Genomic DNA, 18515 nt, shown 5'->3' with positions numbered 1-18515 from the left:
GGTAGCATACAAACAATATCAGACATAATATGCAATATTGAACTACCTACTTCACAACATTAATTACATGATAAAGTTAAGGAATTAGAATCCCCGCTAACTATTGGCAACCGACTCCACATTCCTCACCACACCTCCCGTCTACACAAACTTCCCCTGCCTCCCTAAGCACTCCAAATATTAAAATATTCCCATGAACATTACAAGGCACACCTTCGGAACTGTGACCCAAATATTCAGGAAGAGAAGAGTTTGAACCTTATTCTACTCTTCCTGAAACCTGATGAAAAAATTAAAAAATGATGAATGCCAATTTTTTCATGTTAGAATTACAAACGCGCAAGGAAGAGTAGAATAAGGTCCGAACTCTTCCCTTCCTGAATATATGGGTCACAGGTTCGAAGGTGTGCCTTGTAATGTTCATGGGAATATTTTAATATTTGGAGTGCTTAGGGAGGCAGGGGAATCAAGCATGGTTTCAAAGACCTTCATATGACTATAGTATTTTCTCTGGAACCATCTGAGTTAAGACCGTCGAATGTTACACTTATATGAACAAGTTATTCTTCACATGAAGGACATATATTTTGCAATTTTATTTTAACAAGACAAAATTATAAACATTTTGTGACTTATATGCTTCAAGCTCGATCATCTCTCATGTGTGTACGGACTTAACAACTGAGTTTCTCACCTTAGATATTAAAAAAATTTACTTCATGGTCTGATGCACCATAATCCCATTCCATAATTTTGTACCATAATTTTTACTTGTTTTTAATCACTATTGCATGTGTGCCATGTGTTTGATACTGCTTTTTGAATGTTTGTATTTTGTTCAAGTGTATCACTGGCTGATGATGACAGGTAATCAGTGTCGAAACTAGTACCACTCTTTTATGAACCACATGCGGTATAATTCACATCAATGAATTAGTATTGAAAAGGGTGGACACAAAATCTCGACTCCCTCCATCTCATACCTCAGTAATACGCAAGTTTCTGTCCTCAGCACTCCATATATGACCATGTCTTTCATATCTCTGTATCCATCATAAAATATTTACCTAACGAAATATGCACAGCCCTTGCCTGTCCTGATGTTGAGAATGCCTTTGAAGGGAATGATATATAAATTCCATCATCTTCGAGTTCCAAAGACAATCACCAATTTCCTAGCGAAAATCAATGTCCAAAACAAATTTACCTACAACTCTCCAATTAAGGCATGAGTACCACAAGGTTCCCACTGTCACCACATTTGTGTGTCCTGTTTTGTAACAATATTACCCAACCGATATCCCCACTTTCATTGTGTCAGTTTGCTGAACACACAGCACTACTGGCTGTGGAATCCAATAACTGATCCTTGCAATCCCGTCTTCAAACCAATTTAAATGAACTCTAACAATGACTCAATCTCTGACAAATCAAGATTAATGTCAGCAAAAAAAGTACTTTTTTTTCCTAATAATAAATGTAGATGCCGTCCCACTAACACCCTTTCTAACCTTATATAATCAAGCCCTTGCTGTAATGACCTCACTAACCTACCGAGGTATAACGTTTCAAAATAATTATCAATGGGATGTACAAGATACAGATCCTCCCCTGGCTGTCAGGTCAAACCTGAGGATTAAAAGGCGTACAAATCACACCTCCTACCAAGCACCACTTCCCACTTCCGAGTCAGACCATAGATACATTTAAACTCAAAAGGGAATTATGGACATATACAGATCGCTCACCTCTGGGGGAGGTTCTCATTGTTATTTTTTTCCTCAGAAATTATGTCAACTTGGCTTAGTCACATGAAGAAGAATTCATTAATAATTTTATGTCATCAATTGTATACTGAAACTTAAAATATATATATATGTATCTAAGTAAAGATATAAAATATATTTAACATTGTTTCACTTCGAGAAAAACAATGTTTTCTTTTCTGTTATTATATTTGTAGTGATTCAATACTTTGACAAGAAAATTATTTTTATTTCCTACAACGTGTTTTACAAAATCAGAAGAAAAGTTTTAAATTTAATTCCATAAAACATGTGAAATTAGCACACAACCATAACTGAAACAAATATCTGTAAATGTAATTGGCCAAAGAGTCCATTTGTTAGACTGATGGCTCGCTCCTGTAGTGGGGAGAAGGAAATAACTATTAAACTAAGAAGATTGGTTCATCTCTCTTTGCCTCTCTCTGCCTTTAGGAAAATATCTACCATGAAACAAGCCACCCGGGGTTATATTTGCAAGGATTGAGGAATAACCTTCCTCTGGGGGTACAGCAAGACTTCCATAAGATGTCATGTAGTGCAATTTTTTGCTGCAAACACTGTAAATAATAATATTCTTAATGCAAATGGAAATACACTTGATCTTATAATTACGAATGTTAACACATTAACAGTATACAGAGATGAGTGCCCCTTCGTTAAGAAGGATAGTTATCATCCTGCAATTGTAGTCACACTAATATTAAACAGAGAGCGTAACCACATTTCACAACAACCTAAACAATCTAAGTGGTTATTTGACGTTAGAGGGGTTAATTTCTTTCATATGTATAAAATGCTTGAGAAAATGGATTGGTCTAAGATTGTAGAATTTGCAAATGCTGACCAGGCTGTTGAGTGCTTTTTTGCTCAGGTACACTCTGTATTTTGTGAAACGGTACCAATGAAGAATTTTCACACAAAGATAAAATATCCTCCATGGTTTATTAATTAGAAATTCAAGAGACATCACTAACTTCTTGTTCAACAGTATTGTCCGATCAAAACTTGAGTATTCATGTATAATTTGGTCTCCATGATATAATATTATCAAAATCAAGTTGAAAGAGTGCAGAAACGCTTTTAAAGATATCTTTATTCTAAAAATATTAGAAATTCCCTTTTAGAAATTATGTTTCAAAATAATTTTTGTTGAATGAATTTAAATAGGTATCGCTAGCCAGTGGGTGTGTAACAGCTCATCAAATTTCTCTCTATAAGAATGTTCATGCATTAATTGACGACAACAGTTTGCTTCACGAGTTATGCTTTAAAGTTAGAAAAAATCATTTAAGATTTTGGCAATTGTTCATAACTACAATCTCTGAAATTGTATTTTCTAAGAACTCTCCATTTATCAATATGTGTGAAACACAATAACATAATTAATACATATCATATAGATCTTGACTTTGTGTATGAATGTGACACATATGTAAATATATATAAAGAATTGTACTCATCAAAGTGATTTGTTAATATGTATAATATTTAAATTATTTGGTTATAGTTTATTTTTTAAATGTAGTAACAGACTTCTGTATAATTTACATGAAGCTGTTTCATCCATTTCATCATCTCATTTACATAGCATTTTCATATTTTCTTCTTTTTGGTATTTCTGTGTGATTTGTGTCAAATAATTGGTAAAAGCTACCTATAATTGGAGTGTGTCTCTGTTGGTGGCACATTTAATAAATAAATATAATGCTACTTTTAAAGTTCACTTCTGACTACCATTCTTAGATCAGCCTTTTACGCTGATGGCAGTAGAGCGCTCACCTCCTATTTTAGTCTACACAGACGTGAAAGGCTGCAATGTTACAACATCACCTCTGTCCAGTGATCCACAGATCAGCCCTTTAGGCTAATGACAGTGGAGCACTAACTTCCAAAGTTAGTCTACACAGACTTGATAGGTATCTTTCAACATATATTTAAATTCTGAAGCCAAAACTTTAATCTCTAGGTGATGTAAACATTATGGTATGCAATTAGAAGTCTCTAAATTTCAAATCTATGAGCTCAAAAATTTAAAATCAACAAGTGAGTGAATCCGTGGTCGGTCAGTTCTGAAATTGACGTCCATTACGTCCATATAAGCAATCCAAATATGTTATGCCTTACCCATATCCCTAGTCCCAAATAAACAATGTATACACACTATCATGTACAGAACTACAAGTTCAACTCTGATTCCCTCAGGTTGCCTTCCGTTATGTCCCTATGAGTATAAAAGTTACACCATCTCTGTATTCCCATTAGCAAATGTGTAGCCACTATCTTGTTCGAAGTCCAGCACCAAGTCTCGAAGATCACCCTCCAATCTTTCCCCTCTATGAGTAAAGCATATGTATTAAGCCTTACACCATGTGCCTGGTCTCATTAGTACAATGTGTAGCCGAAATTTTGTTCCAAGGTCCGCTCCAAGGGAGCTAATGCTTCTGAACATTGCCTATGCAGTGGCCTCCACGGTATGCACTAGCCTTGCATCTTGGTAGGTGTGTTAAGTACCAACTGATGTGCCCAACTTAGCACACGAGAGCGAAACGCAGGCAACCAAGAATGAGTTAGGTCGAAAATTTATAATGTCCAATAACGGACTATTATATAGGTATTATAAATTTACTCATTCAGGACAAATATTCATGTTCCCTATGGGAATCAACATCTATATCATCTGATGGCCAGGCCGGCATCAATTTTTGGAAGTGAGACATAGTGTCTCATTGTGCATTGGCACTGCTTGTGGCTTCTAGTAGCCTATGCAGTGGCCTCCACGGTATGCATTAGCCTTGCATCTTGGTAGGTGTGTTAAGTACCAACTGATAAGCCCAACTTAGCACACGATGGCGAAACGTAGGCAACCAAGAATGAGTTAGCTGGAAAATATATAATGTCCAATTAGGGACCTTTATACTGGTGCCAACTAGGCGGCCTGCTGATCACAGGCTGACTTACTTTAATTTCGTGCAATTTTCTCACAAGCCATGATCAAACCAACAAGTTTAGACCATGAGCGAAGTACAGGAAACAGAATTCGAGAACGATATGCATGGACCTGTGCTGCCTTGAACCCAAGATATTGGGATATTGAGGACTTCACCCCACGTCTTGTCTGCAGAGAGAGCTACTCAACATAAACTGACTGACAGAACAATTGCAACACCAAGAAGGAGTGGTTCGAAAGGGATGAAAGTTGGGGAAAAAACAGAGACGGCACGGACAAATCATTGATGTTTATTTGAAACCGATATGCAGGTTACACAATGCGCACGGCATCGACTCAGTAGGATGTAGGACCACCGCGAGCGGCGATGCACGCAGAAACAAGTCGAGGTACAGAGTCAATAAGAGTGCGGATGGTGTCCTGAGGGATGGTTCTCCATTCTCTGTCAACCATTTGCCTCAGTTAGTCGTCCGTACGAGGCTGGGGCAGAGTTTGCAAACGGCGTCCAATGAAATCCCACACGTGTTCGATTGGTGAGAGATCCGGAGACTACGCTGGCCACGGAAGCAACTGTACACCTCGTAGAGCCTGTTGGGAGATGCGAGCAGTGTGTGGGCGGGCATTATCCTGCTGAAACAGAGCAATGGGCAGCCCCTGAAGGTACGGGAGTGACACCGGCCGCAGCACATGCTGCACGTAGCGGTGGGCATTTAACGTGCCTTGAATACGCACTAGAGGTGACGTGGAATCATACGCAATAGCGCCCCAAACCATGATGCCGCGTTGTCTAGCGGTAGGGCGCTCCACAGTTACTGCCGGATTTGACCTTTCTCCACGCCAAAGCCACACTCGTCTGCGGTGACTATCACTGACAGAACAGAAGCGTGACTCATCGGAGAACACGACGTTCCGCCATTCCCTCATCCAAGTCGCTCTAGCCCGGCACCATGCCAGGCGTGCACGTCTATGCTGTGGAGTCAATGGTAGTCTTCTGAGCGGACGCCGGGAGTGCAGGCCTCCTTCAACCAATCGACGGGAAATTGTTCTGGTCGATATTGGAACAGCCAGGGTGTCTTGCACATGCTGAAGAATGGCGGTTGACGTGGCGTGAGGGGCTGCCACCGCTTGGCGGCGGATAAGCCGATCCTCGCATGCTGACGTCACTCGGGCTGCGCCTGGACCCCTCGCACGTGCCACATGTCCCTGCGCCAACCATCTTCGCCACAGGCGCTGCACCGCGGACACATCCCTATGGGAATCGGCTGCGATTTGACGAAGCGACCAACCTGCCCTTCTCAGCCCAATCACCATACCCCTCGTAAAGTCGTCTGTCTGCTGGAAATGCCTCCGTTGACGGCGGCCTGGCATTCTTAGCTATACACGTGTCCTGTGGCACACGACAACACGTTCTACAATGACTGTCGGCTGAGAAATCACGGTACGAAGTGGGCCATTCGCCAACGCCGTGTCCCATTTATCGTTTGCTACGTGCGCAGCACAGCGGCGCATTTCACATCATGAGCATACCTCAGTGACGTCAGTCTACCCTGCAATTGGCATAAAGTTCTGACCACTCCTTCTTGGTGTTGCATTTGCTCTGTCAGTCAGTGTATAAATAGCAAATTCCATATTGTTGAGGATTATGGGTGTAAAATCTAATTAAGCTCAACAGTACTTACTTTTCTTCTTTGAAACAAGCGACCAGCTGACCTACTGTGTGTTCGTCTACAGTTATTTCATTCTTAATATCGCTGGAAGGCTGTAATGAACAAATATACAAAACAAAGTAAGAAATGTAGAGTAAACAGATAACTAGAGTAAATGTTTATAAAGACATGACACAGCTGACAAAATATACTGCATAATTGCACAATAACAATATCAATTTATTCTCCCAATGTAAAAAGGAAACAAGCAAACAAGTGTTAAGTCAATATTATATGAAGAACAAGAATAAGAAAAGGAACTCATAAAAGATAAAGAGGACAGCACTGGAAGAGGGAGCAAAAGAAAAAGAAAAACTGGAAGGACAACAATAATCTCTGCAATTTTTTCTTCTCTTCCTACAACTTCCTGTCATCGTGTTCATCGTATTATGTGTCCTTAAATGACTGGTCACTTGTTTCTTTCTTGCGTTCCCGCAGACGACTCTGATTGTCAGAAAGACATACATTGGATCTTAATATAAGAAAGGTCTACCTCTTGCCTACCATGTTCAATTTCGTACAACAAATAGTTAGTTGTTGAACTTTTCATTGACTCTAGAAAATCTGAAGGCTTTATTAATACAGACAACATTTACATTCAGATTTTAAAGGATAATGATGGCTGTGTTCTCTATGGATAGCAAGTACACCGCATTCCCGGAAGCCACAGAACTGATTCTCGGACAAGTCAGAGATTATTATCACACTCTGATGGCTAGTTGCTGGTCCAGTCAGGCTGTATGAGAACAAAGAAGTTGTTATTTGATAGAGAGAGAGTCCATAGTCTAAAAAGCCAAGAATAATGGCCAAGAAAATTTGTCATGCTCACCAAACACCGACTTATAAACTGCAGGCCATCAGGCTGAGCAGGGGTCGCTTGACAGGGTAATGTCCATCAGAGCTGTAGAGCCACAGGTTTTGGTTTGGTCTTAAAAGGATTCTGTTCAAGAAGTTTAAAACTACCTAGTATGTTTTCTAGACATGACCCGAAATGCCTAACATTTAAAAAAAATTATCAATCAATTGAAGTAGCCTACACTTGACTTTGTATGCAATGTTAGATTAATGTTATCTCTCGGGTTTTGCTTCCTCGCAAGTGAACCTTCCACTGTTCTAACAAAGGTGAAAGGATTCAATTTAGTTAAATGTCATTGATTATTTCATCAATAGAACAATATTTAAATGAATTCATCAATCTAAACCTAACTAATAACAGTTGAAGGATCATAACTAATGTCGTATATTTTGAAACTAACAACCAGCAAAACAGAAGAAACTCCCATTGTCCTGTGTAGCAAATGCTGCAAAAAAGTCAAAGATCCAAAGCACAGGATAATACTTCCCTGGAAAATCACAAGGCTCAATTCATCTCAGATGAGTCTCTTCAGGATCGGCTGCAGCTACGGATATGCCACGAAGCACATATATGTAAAATTATATAGACTTTAATGTAAAATTTTATATCGGAAAGGCAAACCCGTTTGTTCACAACAACAAAGCTTTAAACAACAATCTATATTAACTTCATGAGAAGAAACATGCTTGAAACAGGCGATTCTCCAGATATATCCATAAAATATTTTCAACGGACTGGTCATATGAAGATTAAGTAGGCCACAGGTGGATGAAAACAGAAACGATGTTTAATTAGCTCTAGTAAATGAAGGCAAACTGACGTACTGGAGAAAAGATGGTTCGAACTTTAAGAGGGACAATACTGCTGACGAGACGCTATGCAATGGAATCTAATAATGTCACTGACAGCACACGTTAGTTTTATACCTACCTTACCTTAGAGCATACCTTCTCACATCACACGCGCGCAAATTTAGGTCAGTGTTGTCACGATGTTTTGGAATCGTACGGCACGAGCGTGTCCTCAAGGTCTTCAAGAAGCTTGCAGCGAAGCTGCATAACCTTACAGGGCAGTGGCACGTTGGGTAAAAGCCTTTTTCTTTGCTAGCGGCTTTACGTCGCACCGACACAGAGGTTTTATGGCGACGATGGGACAGGAAAGGCCTAGGAGTTGGAAGGAAGCGCCCGTGGCCTTAATTAAGGTACAGCACCAACATTTGCCTGGTGTGAAAATGGGAAACTACGGAAAACCATCTTCAGGGCTGCCGATATTGGGATTCGAACCTACTATCTCCAGGATGCAAGCTCAGAGCCGCGCGCCTCTACGCGCACGGCCAACTCGCCCGGTGTAAAAGCCTTTAACGAGGGACGCCAATAAGTGGCAGACGTGTGTCAGCCAGGTTATCCTAATGTCAGTTAAGGGGAAGTGCATGTTCTTGCCGTGTTAATGGACACTGCTCGATGTCATATAGCATGTGAGCTGGCCCAAGACACCGGGTCAACTTGGTGCTTCGGGTGAGTTTCTATTTACAAAAGGAATTCCTCGTTGTCTCCGCTTCCGTCAAGCTAATACGCAATTTATTTCCTTCCTTTAGGTCCGCCTTGGTTCGAAATCTTTCTAGACCCTCCAAAAATCCTTCTGAACATATTGTGTTTTCAAGAAATCTCGGCCATCAATCTACAATACTCAAATTTATGCATATTTATGGCTACAGGTTTCAAAATATAAGATCAATATTACGTGAAAAATATACTAATGTATTTTTTTTGCTATTTGTTTTAAGTCGCACCGACACGGATAGGTCTTATGGTGACGATGGGATAGGAAAGGCCTAGGAATTTCAAGGAAGCGGCCTTCATTAAGGCACAGCCCCGGAATTTGCCTGGTGTGAAAATGGGAAACCACGGAAAACCATCTTCAGGGCTGACGACAGTGGGGCTCGAACCCAATATCTCCCGATTACTGGATACTGGCCGCACTTAAGCGACTGCAGCTATCAAGCTCGGTCTAATGTAATTTAATTTACAGTATTCACACAAGATATTAGTCTCTATACTCTAGATACTATCAAGACAAACTCGAACATTCTACACAGGTCATTAACATATATACTATGATTTTTTTTGTTAAGAATGAAGCCATGTTTTCCAGTGTTGACTTAGTTAAATGTAACAAAGACTTTTCAGTCCGTCAAACACACAGCAAATACAATGCAAATTATAACATTATAAACATACCTGTAAAATACACACTAACATACAAAGAATGACATGTTTCGTTCTACAAGAACATCCTCAGATTCTATCAAATCACTTAAAAACAAGCTTATATATGTACAGTATTGTTTACGTAGCGTAAACATGTCAATGATAGTTTAGTGATAACATGAAACAGTAATGACAAAAATAAAATATGTACAATTATTAATATAATTAAAACTTACGTAATTATCTAGACTGCCGATGTTAAGTCCGTTGTCACCAAATACTATCTCAGGACTGTGGTCGTGGAAAGTTTTTGGTGGGGCACGCTGCGCGTGGAGAGGGGAGGGCAAGAAAGGGAGGGGCCTTGTAGAGCGATATGGATCTCTCCTATTGGATGATTAAATCGAGTACACTATACAGTAGAGAGGGGAGGGAGAAGTAGGGCGGAGCGGCTGGAGCGCTGTGGAAACTTCCATCATCACTGAAGAGGGGAGAGATGTTATTGACCTATTTCATTTTAAATGTACCTTTATGTAATATGATGAATGCAATTTAATAATTATTTTTTAAAGTAAGGAACGGTATTATTATTATTATTACTATTATTATTATTATTATTATTATTATTATTATTATTACTATTATTATTATTATTATTATTATGATAAAAGCAATTTAATGAGTAGGTTTTGTCAGATATTATGTGAGTATAGCGAATAGGGGGAATTATTTAAATGTGTATGCTCATTCAGATTATTTGTATTAGCATTTTTGCAACGTAAATTTCTATTACTTCTTTTATATTCAAAGATTTACTTTTATTTTCGAAGTGTAAATTTTTAGATCAGTAATAATGTTTGTGAAATGGTGTGAACAGTCGTATATGTGCTCCCCGAAGGCTGAATGCCGATTATATCTGATCGCGTTTTTGTGTTCTTCGTATGTTGTATGGAAATTACGTTTTGTTTGACGAAACATACATATAGGTATTTTACAGGTATGTTTATAGTGTTATAATTTACATTGTATTTGCTGTGTGTTTGACAGACTGAAAAGCCTTTGTTACATATATACTACGAGGAGCTGTTTTATCAAAAACTTGGTGCTGTAATCTGATTTTCCCTCACGTATAATGACTTTTAATATTTTATCAGCCAATTTTACTGTGTTAAATAAAATTAAGAACGTTAATAATCTGATAAGGCCAATTGAATGCCTTTAATGTGCAATTAAGATATATGTTATGAAGAATATTTACAAAAACTCAATGCTGTATTCAATCTTTATAACATCCACAAGCAATTTGACGTCATTTATATTTTCATATTCAAAAGATTGTATTGTATCTCATAAGAATTATTCCAGTCTTTGTATTTTAAATATACAAGTTTTGTGGTATACACCCAATGCAAAAACTTAGTTGAAGAACAAGTTGTACATACATAAATTTTAAAATTATATTAGTGTAGTTTTCAGAATGCCTTGTAACAATTTTCTTAGGCTGATGATGGCACTATAAAATAAAATAAAACAAGATAAATAAATATCTGACGTATTAATAACTTCACAACTTTGTAGTATTGTATAGGTGGAACAACTTACCCATATTTCCTAATGAAAATCTTGATTCTATATGGACCAAAAATGAAATTTTTTACATAAATAAGGTGGTTAAGTCCAGATATCGGTCTTGCTGTGGGGTGGTTACCCTTGATAGACCAGGTACCGGCCTATGACTAACATTTCCTGTGTCTTGAAACCGTCTCCAAAACCTGGAAATGAAACTTTATGGCACAATCAAGGATACGGTGACTTCGGTCCGTGTCTGGCCTGCTTCCAGGCAGCCGAGTATTCTACCCTGCAAGACGGGGTCCAAATGGCGTCGTTGTGCCTTTGTGTTGTCACGATCACCATGAGGCTACACTTCGCACACTATAACACGGCAAACACGACTGAGGGAATATGGGGCGCAGGCACTGGCTGGGTTTACCTTGCGGTTACACCGTCAGTCAAAGCTGAGAACACTCCTTTCCTATACAGAGCGAACACGTAAGGTTGGTATGTGCATATCACTGAGATTTATTGAATAAAGGTGCCGGTTTCAATATTTAAATGTCATCATCAGCCATAAATACTTTAATCACACAATTGAGAAAGGACATGATAATTAAAATTGACGTTATTATACATAAATAAATACATAGCCTTTTAAGAATAAAAGATGAAAAAGATTTGACATGTTATCGACGTATAAAAGTCTTTTGAATCGCTTATTTACACTGTGTGCTGAATAAAATTGTAAAAAAAACTTATAGCAATCACTTGATACACTGTTAATGTTGATCTGTTTATGTACAAATACTCAAACCTTCGCGTCATATCTACGGTTGCATTTGAATTTATGGCCTGGCTAACTTGCCATTGAAATCTGTATCACTTTATTCATTCTCGCTCCTGTTCCTTTTTCCTGTGCGACTTAGGTCGCTAAATGTAATTGCATCTTCTCCACCCGCGGGACTATATTCCATCGTTCATATACGATGTTTCCTGATCTCATGCCTCTTGTCTACCGGTCTGATGTCGGACCAGCCGGAGATCGAGTCTTAATTGGCCCGCTCGCTGTCCTAAGTTCTTTTACTGTACATCGCCGGGTAGCGTGAAGTCAGTTGATTGTCGAGCGCCATGAAGGTCTGAAGCTTAATGTGGTGGCTCTGGGTTAGAGCGTCTACCTACCTCAACATGCCTGGATAGCATGTAAAGGATCAGGGCTAACGCCCTGAAGTTTTGTTTTTATCTTATTTTCTTTCCTGGAGTGGACGTCCGCTACTTATTCTACTTAATTCTATCTCTATGAATTTGTAAGTAACCTACATCCCAAATGACGCCATGCGTTAGTTTCCACTCATGGACCAAAATGTAAGTCTACATCAAGATGATATTATTTTCCTTTTCTCCTGGAGCTCGATGACCTCATCTTGGAAGTTTATTTAAAATTGCAGTCGCATGCTGTCCGAGAAATACCGAATTGATGGTTCTTCTGTTCTCACAAATTTTAAAATGTTGTAACATGTTTGATTTTTGGCCTACTGTCTGCTCCGTTTTAACCTACTATGAGTAGAAGAAAACCTTTTCGACGAGATGTTCTTGGCGCTAAATAATGTTCCTGTTTCGGATTTAGTTAAAGAAGTTAGGAGTGAATTTAATAATGTGAAGTCATCCATTAAAAGGACTGAGATCGCGAGATTATCTCCGTGGATCGGGATCTATTTCTTTCTTTAAATTTTATCTTTTCTGTCTTTCTTTTACACTTCAGTACTGCTTACTGTTGTTGTCGCCTCCATGGCAACCGTCGTCCATGGGAACTACTGTTTTGGATTATTCATAAGGATTGATTATATTGCTGAATTAATTAGTTTTGTGAGGAGCGTACCATTAAGTTGGGAGCTGTTGGCTCTTAATTCTTCGCCTTAGTTGATTTATGAATTGAATGTGCGAGTTCTTCCTGGTGGTTTGAGCTGGATTGCTCTTCATCCTGATTTCATTCTATGTGTGCTTCTTTTTGTTGTTGTTTAGAGCTGCTTGCTCTGACAACTAATGATTGATTTCTAATTTTTGGTGGGCACGTTACCATTCTGGTACTATTTTGTTTTTCCATTTCGAAGCACGGTGAATTTTTGGGGTCGTTTCGTGACCTGTTTAATGTCTATCTATCTTTGTGAGCGCCTTCGGTTTTGGATATGCTTTCTGTGAATGTTAATTAATTTTCCTGTTGTGCCTATTGCGACCCGGTTCATGGGATGATCTCGCAGCCTCACCTTAGCAGTGTTTCACCTAATGTACAAAATGATTCCTTTAGAAAGGATGCAATTAATTACTATGTAAATTTTTGAAAGATTAAGATTGAGCCTCCCAGGCACGCAGTAAAGTTTAGTCCATGGACATTTTCTGACAACCAATTATCTTGTAATTTAATCTCGATTTAAGTCTATCTATAAATTAAATTGAAAAGCGCCCCTTGACACTAGGTATACATTTCTACTCAATTCAGAATTATTTAATAAACCCATTTAAAATATTAATTCGTCATCTCATTTCAGAGTTTATTTAGTTCATCAAATTATCATATTAATTCATTATTCAATTCAGCGTTTATCTAATTTAATCTAATTATCATATTAATAATCTAATTATCATACTAATTTGTTATCCCAATTCAGTATTTACTTTATTGATCAATTTACCACTTTAATTAGTTAAACTGTTTGTCCTTGTGAAGGTGCACCTGTAGTTTCAAGGGAGTTTTATTTTCCTATCATATGTAACTTTCTCTTATAGCAGAAATTAAATAATTTAGTTTTTTGAAAAACTCGCAAATTTTTCTTTCATGGTTTCTGATATTTCCTACCGTGCAAATCTTTTGGTTCGGTGTGAGTTGCCTCTGGTTTATGGCCTGTTACTGAACTATTTGGTGAGTATACTCTGTTTTCCTTCTTAAGTAAGGAATATTTGCTATCTCTTGCCCTTTGTTTACTTGTACGAGTAAATGCCGGTACGACTGGTATGCCAGCTATGGATCGAATTGTATTTAATATTTTATTCCAATTTTCTCTATTTAGCGGTATACTGAATGCCCGAACTACCATACTGCTGTAGGTAGCACATTTTCGACTTTGGGATGGAATGAATATTTCTTGATGGTAGTAGCGGCCTGTGTCGGTTTCCTGTAAATATTGTATTCTATCGAAGTAGGAAGTCTGTTTAACGTGAGATCTAGAAAATGTATGCTTCCATTTTACTCAGATTCCAGAGTGAACTTTATCTATGGATCAATATTGTTTAAATTGTTTAGGGTGGAGCCTGCATAAGTAATTCTTTTGTGAAGGATTACTAGAGTGTCATCTACAAATCTGGCCCAAAATTTTATGTTCGCAAAGTCACTATTGTTATTAATTGCCGTATGCTCTAAATAGTCAATGTATATTTCTGCTAATATCCCTGAGGCTGGCGACCCCATAGCCAACCATCCTGCAGATCCATGCAATTATTAAAAAGGAATAAATTACTCTTAACTACTAGTTTCAAAATTTCCATGAAATCTAGAATCTTGAATTTACTGAGGTTACTATTTTTATTTAAATTATTTTGGATAATAGGAAAAGTTTCTTTGTACTGACACTCGGATACATATTTCTTGTATCGACAGAATGCAACGAGTGGAAAGGCTGTATTTCAAATCTCTCTTGCTTTTTAATTTACTCTATGGTATTTTTCACAGAATTATTCAACAGAAAAGGATAATTCTTTATAAGAAATTTCTGGATAAATTGTGTTAATTTATACAATGGACTTGGCCTATAATTGATGATGGGGCGTATGGGGACGCCAGCCTTATGGATCTTAGGTAAAGCTTTCGCTACTGGCAGTCCGGGGTTCATACTTATTAGTTTTATCTTCTCTTGTTCTGTAAATAAAAACGAGGTATTTTGGGAATGATTTTAGGAGACGTTGTATCAGTTGGGTCGGATCTTTTTAGTCACAAATATTATAATAATATTTATAGATCCACCTCTTCAGTACAATGCAATACAATCCACTATTTTATGTGGTTAAAATATATACATAATACATAAAGGTCTTAGGTACATGTTTCACCGTTTTTACGGGCATCATCAGCCTATATCAATCTTAAAAATTAATGGGAACGGGATCTTTCTAATCTTATAAACTATAGAGTAAAATGTTGGACAATGATCTCATAAAATGCTGTACTATAACATCTAAAATAGGGATATTGCACAGAAAGTACGTTAAAATACTGTCAATTAACAGTTTTTGAAGATTATAACGTGGTTAATCATGAATATTTGAGCGTTTAAAACCAAAATGGATCCTCTTTATACACCATTAGGACTGTGATGGCCTTGAGTGTATAAGCACTATCATCCAAGGGGGATGGTTACTCCATTCCCATAGCATGAGTTCAATACAGTAAAATCAATGTCAGTTATTTAAAATAGAAGTGAGCACATATCAAATGTGTTAAAATATGTACAGTTGATTTATCAGAAAGTCGTAGAAAAGAAGATGGGACTTCTTGTGAAGGCATTGCTAAAGCTAAAATGTTGTGTCAAAGCTAGCTTATGTCCGTATTTAGTTATGTTAGTACGGTAATCAATTGGATCGAAAAGACGGTCAAGTAGGTGTTATTAACCCTGTTGAAACATTTGTGTGAAGAAATGATCGAGTTTTACCTGAAACAAAATGTTAAAGAGAGTTAGTTAAATAGGTGCACGAGACTTCCCGTACGTCAAAAATGCCTAAGGCAGTGTTTACTCGTACAGTGCTTGTTAAGTACGTCGGGCTGTTCCAGCAACGCTAGCTTGATTGACCTTTCTACTGCTAGTATTATACCCGTGTGGCTGAGGCGGTGAAGGACACGGCGGGGGGGGGGGGGGAGGGGAACGGATCCTTGCGTGCAGGTGTTGTTGTTTGAGGGCTGTTAGGAGCAGAATGGGCGGACCTAACATTTCGCGAGGTGGTGGGAACTTTAGAACAAAAAGTTCTAAAAGTCTGCAGGATTGTATTGTTTCGACTTCACAATACCTAATAACTTTAATGTTAGCTCATATAAAGGATATTTTGCCTCTGTGGCATCATTAAGATTATGGTCTTTGTTATAGGCTTGGTCTAAAAAGATGTAAAGACTTTCTAATTCATTCATAAGTTTTCCTTTGCCTATACATGTTAGAATAGTGAGATCCTTATCAATTGATGTAAACTGGTGTCCTGTTTCACACATATGTGAGCTCATCGCTGGATATTTGTTATGTTTGAAGGCATTGTAATGCTCTGTATATCTCGTATAGAAGCTGCGCCCAGTTTGACAAACGTAACTAAATCCACACTGAGCGCAAGTTAGTCTGTAAATACCAGATCTCGAAAAACGGCTGTTTTTATAATTGACTTTATTATAAGTAAAAAATATACTTTGATTTGTATTTACTGTTCTGAAGGCGATATTAATGTCGTATTTCTTGAGTGTGTTTGCGATCTGGTGGACGGCTGGGTTGTTCTACGTAAACATGGCATAACTAGTTTTTTAGGTTTATCCGGAATGAGATTCGTGGATAGCTTTTATTTAACTTTATCAATTAACCGGTTAATCATTTCAACTTTGAACCTATTAAGTTTAGCCAAGTTCCTTATATAGTTTAATACAATTTTTAAGCTGTGAGGGGAGAGTGGGATTTTCAAAGCTCTGTGTATTAAATTATAGAATGACGCCTGTTTACGAGTATTGGGATGTAAAAAGGAATTATTTATGGTTATAGGAAATTGTGTGGCCTTCCCGTATATTTGAAAATCAAAAGTATTATTGACGCGTGTGATCGTTATATCTAGAATATTTACGGACTGTTTAACTTCGTCTTCTTTGGTGAATTTTACATTAGGGTCAATTTTATTTAATTTCTCTAAAACTTTGTCACTCTTAGTAACATTTTTGTCAATAACCACAAAGGTGTCATCCATGAATTTTAGCCATAAACATATAGCTTTTATATGCGCTTTAATGTCCGTATGCTACGTTGAATCCATGAAATGTCTGCCAAGATGCCGGACAAAAGGTCACCCATGGCTAAGCCAGTCTGTTGATAACTCTTTCCGTTAAAGGAGAAAAGTTGTTATTCAATACAGAATTCAATATCTTCATAAATTCATAAATTTCCACCTTACTCAGGCTGCTACATTTTGAAATATTGTCAGAGATAATTTCGACAATTTCTTTAGTAGGTATATTTGGATACATGTTTATGACATCATAGGAACACATTATGTGGTTAGGTTGTAAGTCAAATCTACTTAAAATATCGCAAAATTTTATTGAATTCTTTAAAGGATGTTTATTACTAAACTAATAATGTTGTTTTAGAAAACCGTGGATATATTTGGAAACTTTATATGCAGGGCTATTACGGCAATTAATAATCGGACGTACGGGAATGTTGTTCTTATGGATTTTAGGTAGGGCTCTGGCTACTGAAATGCTGGGGTTCATGTTGATAAGTCTCTGTTGTTCCTGTTCATTAAGAAGGAATGTGGAATTCCTTCGTTATAGATTTTAAATTGCATTGTATTCTTACAATAGGATCTTTGCTAGCGGTTGTACAGATCCTATCCTTAAAAAATTAGTTTTATTTAGGTAACTGTCCTTATCCAATAATACAATAGACCCTCCTTCATCAGCTTTTGTGACTAAGATGTAACTATCTTCTTTTTTAGTTCTCAAAATACGTATTACTGTTTTCTATTAGAATCACATTTAGCGTTAAGTCCTTTAGCTAGGGTTCGTAATTTCCTATTATGTCAAATCTGGTGTCAGTTTGAACTTCAAAGGTGAGTTTAGAAATGTTAGCCTCTACCTCAGCTACGGCGGTAATTATATCCAAGTTCGTTTTTATTCACTAGGCCAGTTATACTTCGGACCCTTATTTAGGAGTTCCATTTCTATTTCAGAAAACTGCACACTGGTTAAATTAACAATTGCAGGTGTGTTGACACGTGGAATACTTGCTTTTGTTTATCTGCATTCTGTACAATGAACTGTGTTTGGGATTTTTTAAATGCGTTAATTTCTTATCTAATGCAGTCTGTCTCTTGTCCAGTAAAACCATCATTTTGTAGTCTACGTGCAGTTGGAAAGAGTTCCATTCTAATGGGAGCAATGCCTGGGTCACTGTTAAATGAATTTTATATAGTTTTAAGTTCAATTGCGATTTCTTCTCGTACAGTGACCTAACTTCATTCCTTAACCATATTTCACTTTGTTGTTTTGGATTTTGTTCATACATGGAATGGTTAAGTTTCTTCTTTGTGTAGGTTTCAAAAATTTTGGGACCAATTTTAGTTTTAAACATTGCTTCAAAAATGTTATATCTTTAGACAACTTGCATATTTTAATTTTGAGATTGATATAACCTATTTAATTTGAGTTACAAGTAACTATTCTCATTTTGA

Source organism: Anabrus simplex, chromosome 10, assembly GCF_040414725.1.
Source record: "Anabrus simplex isolate iqAnaSimp1 chromosome 10, ASM4041472v1, whole genome shotgun sequence".
Taxonomy (NCBI): domain Eukaryota; kingdom Metazoa; phylum Arthropoda; class Insecta; order Orthoptera; family Tettigoniidae; genus Anabrus; species Anabrus simplex.
Note: the sequence above shows the minus strand (reverse complement) of the source record.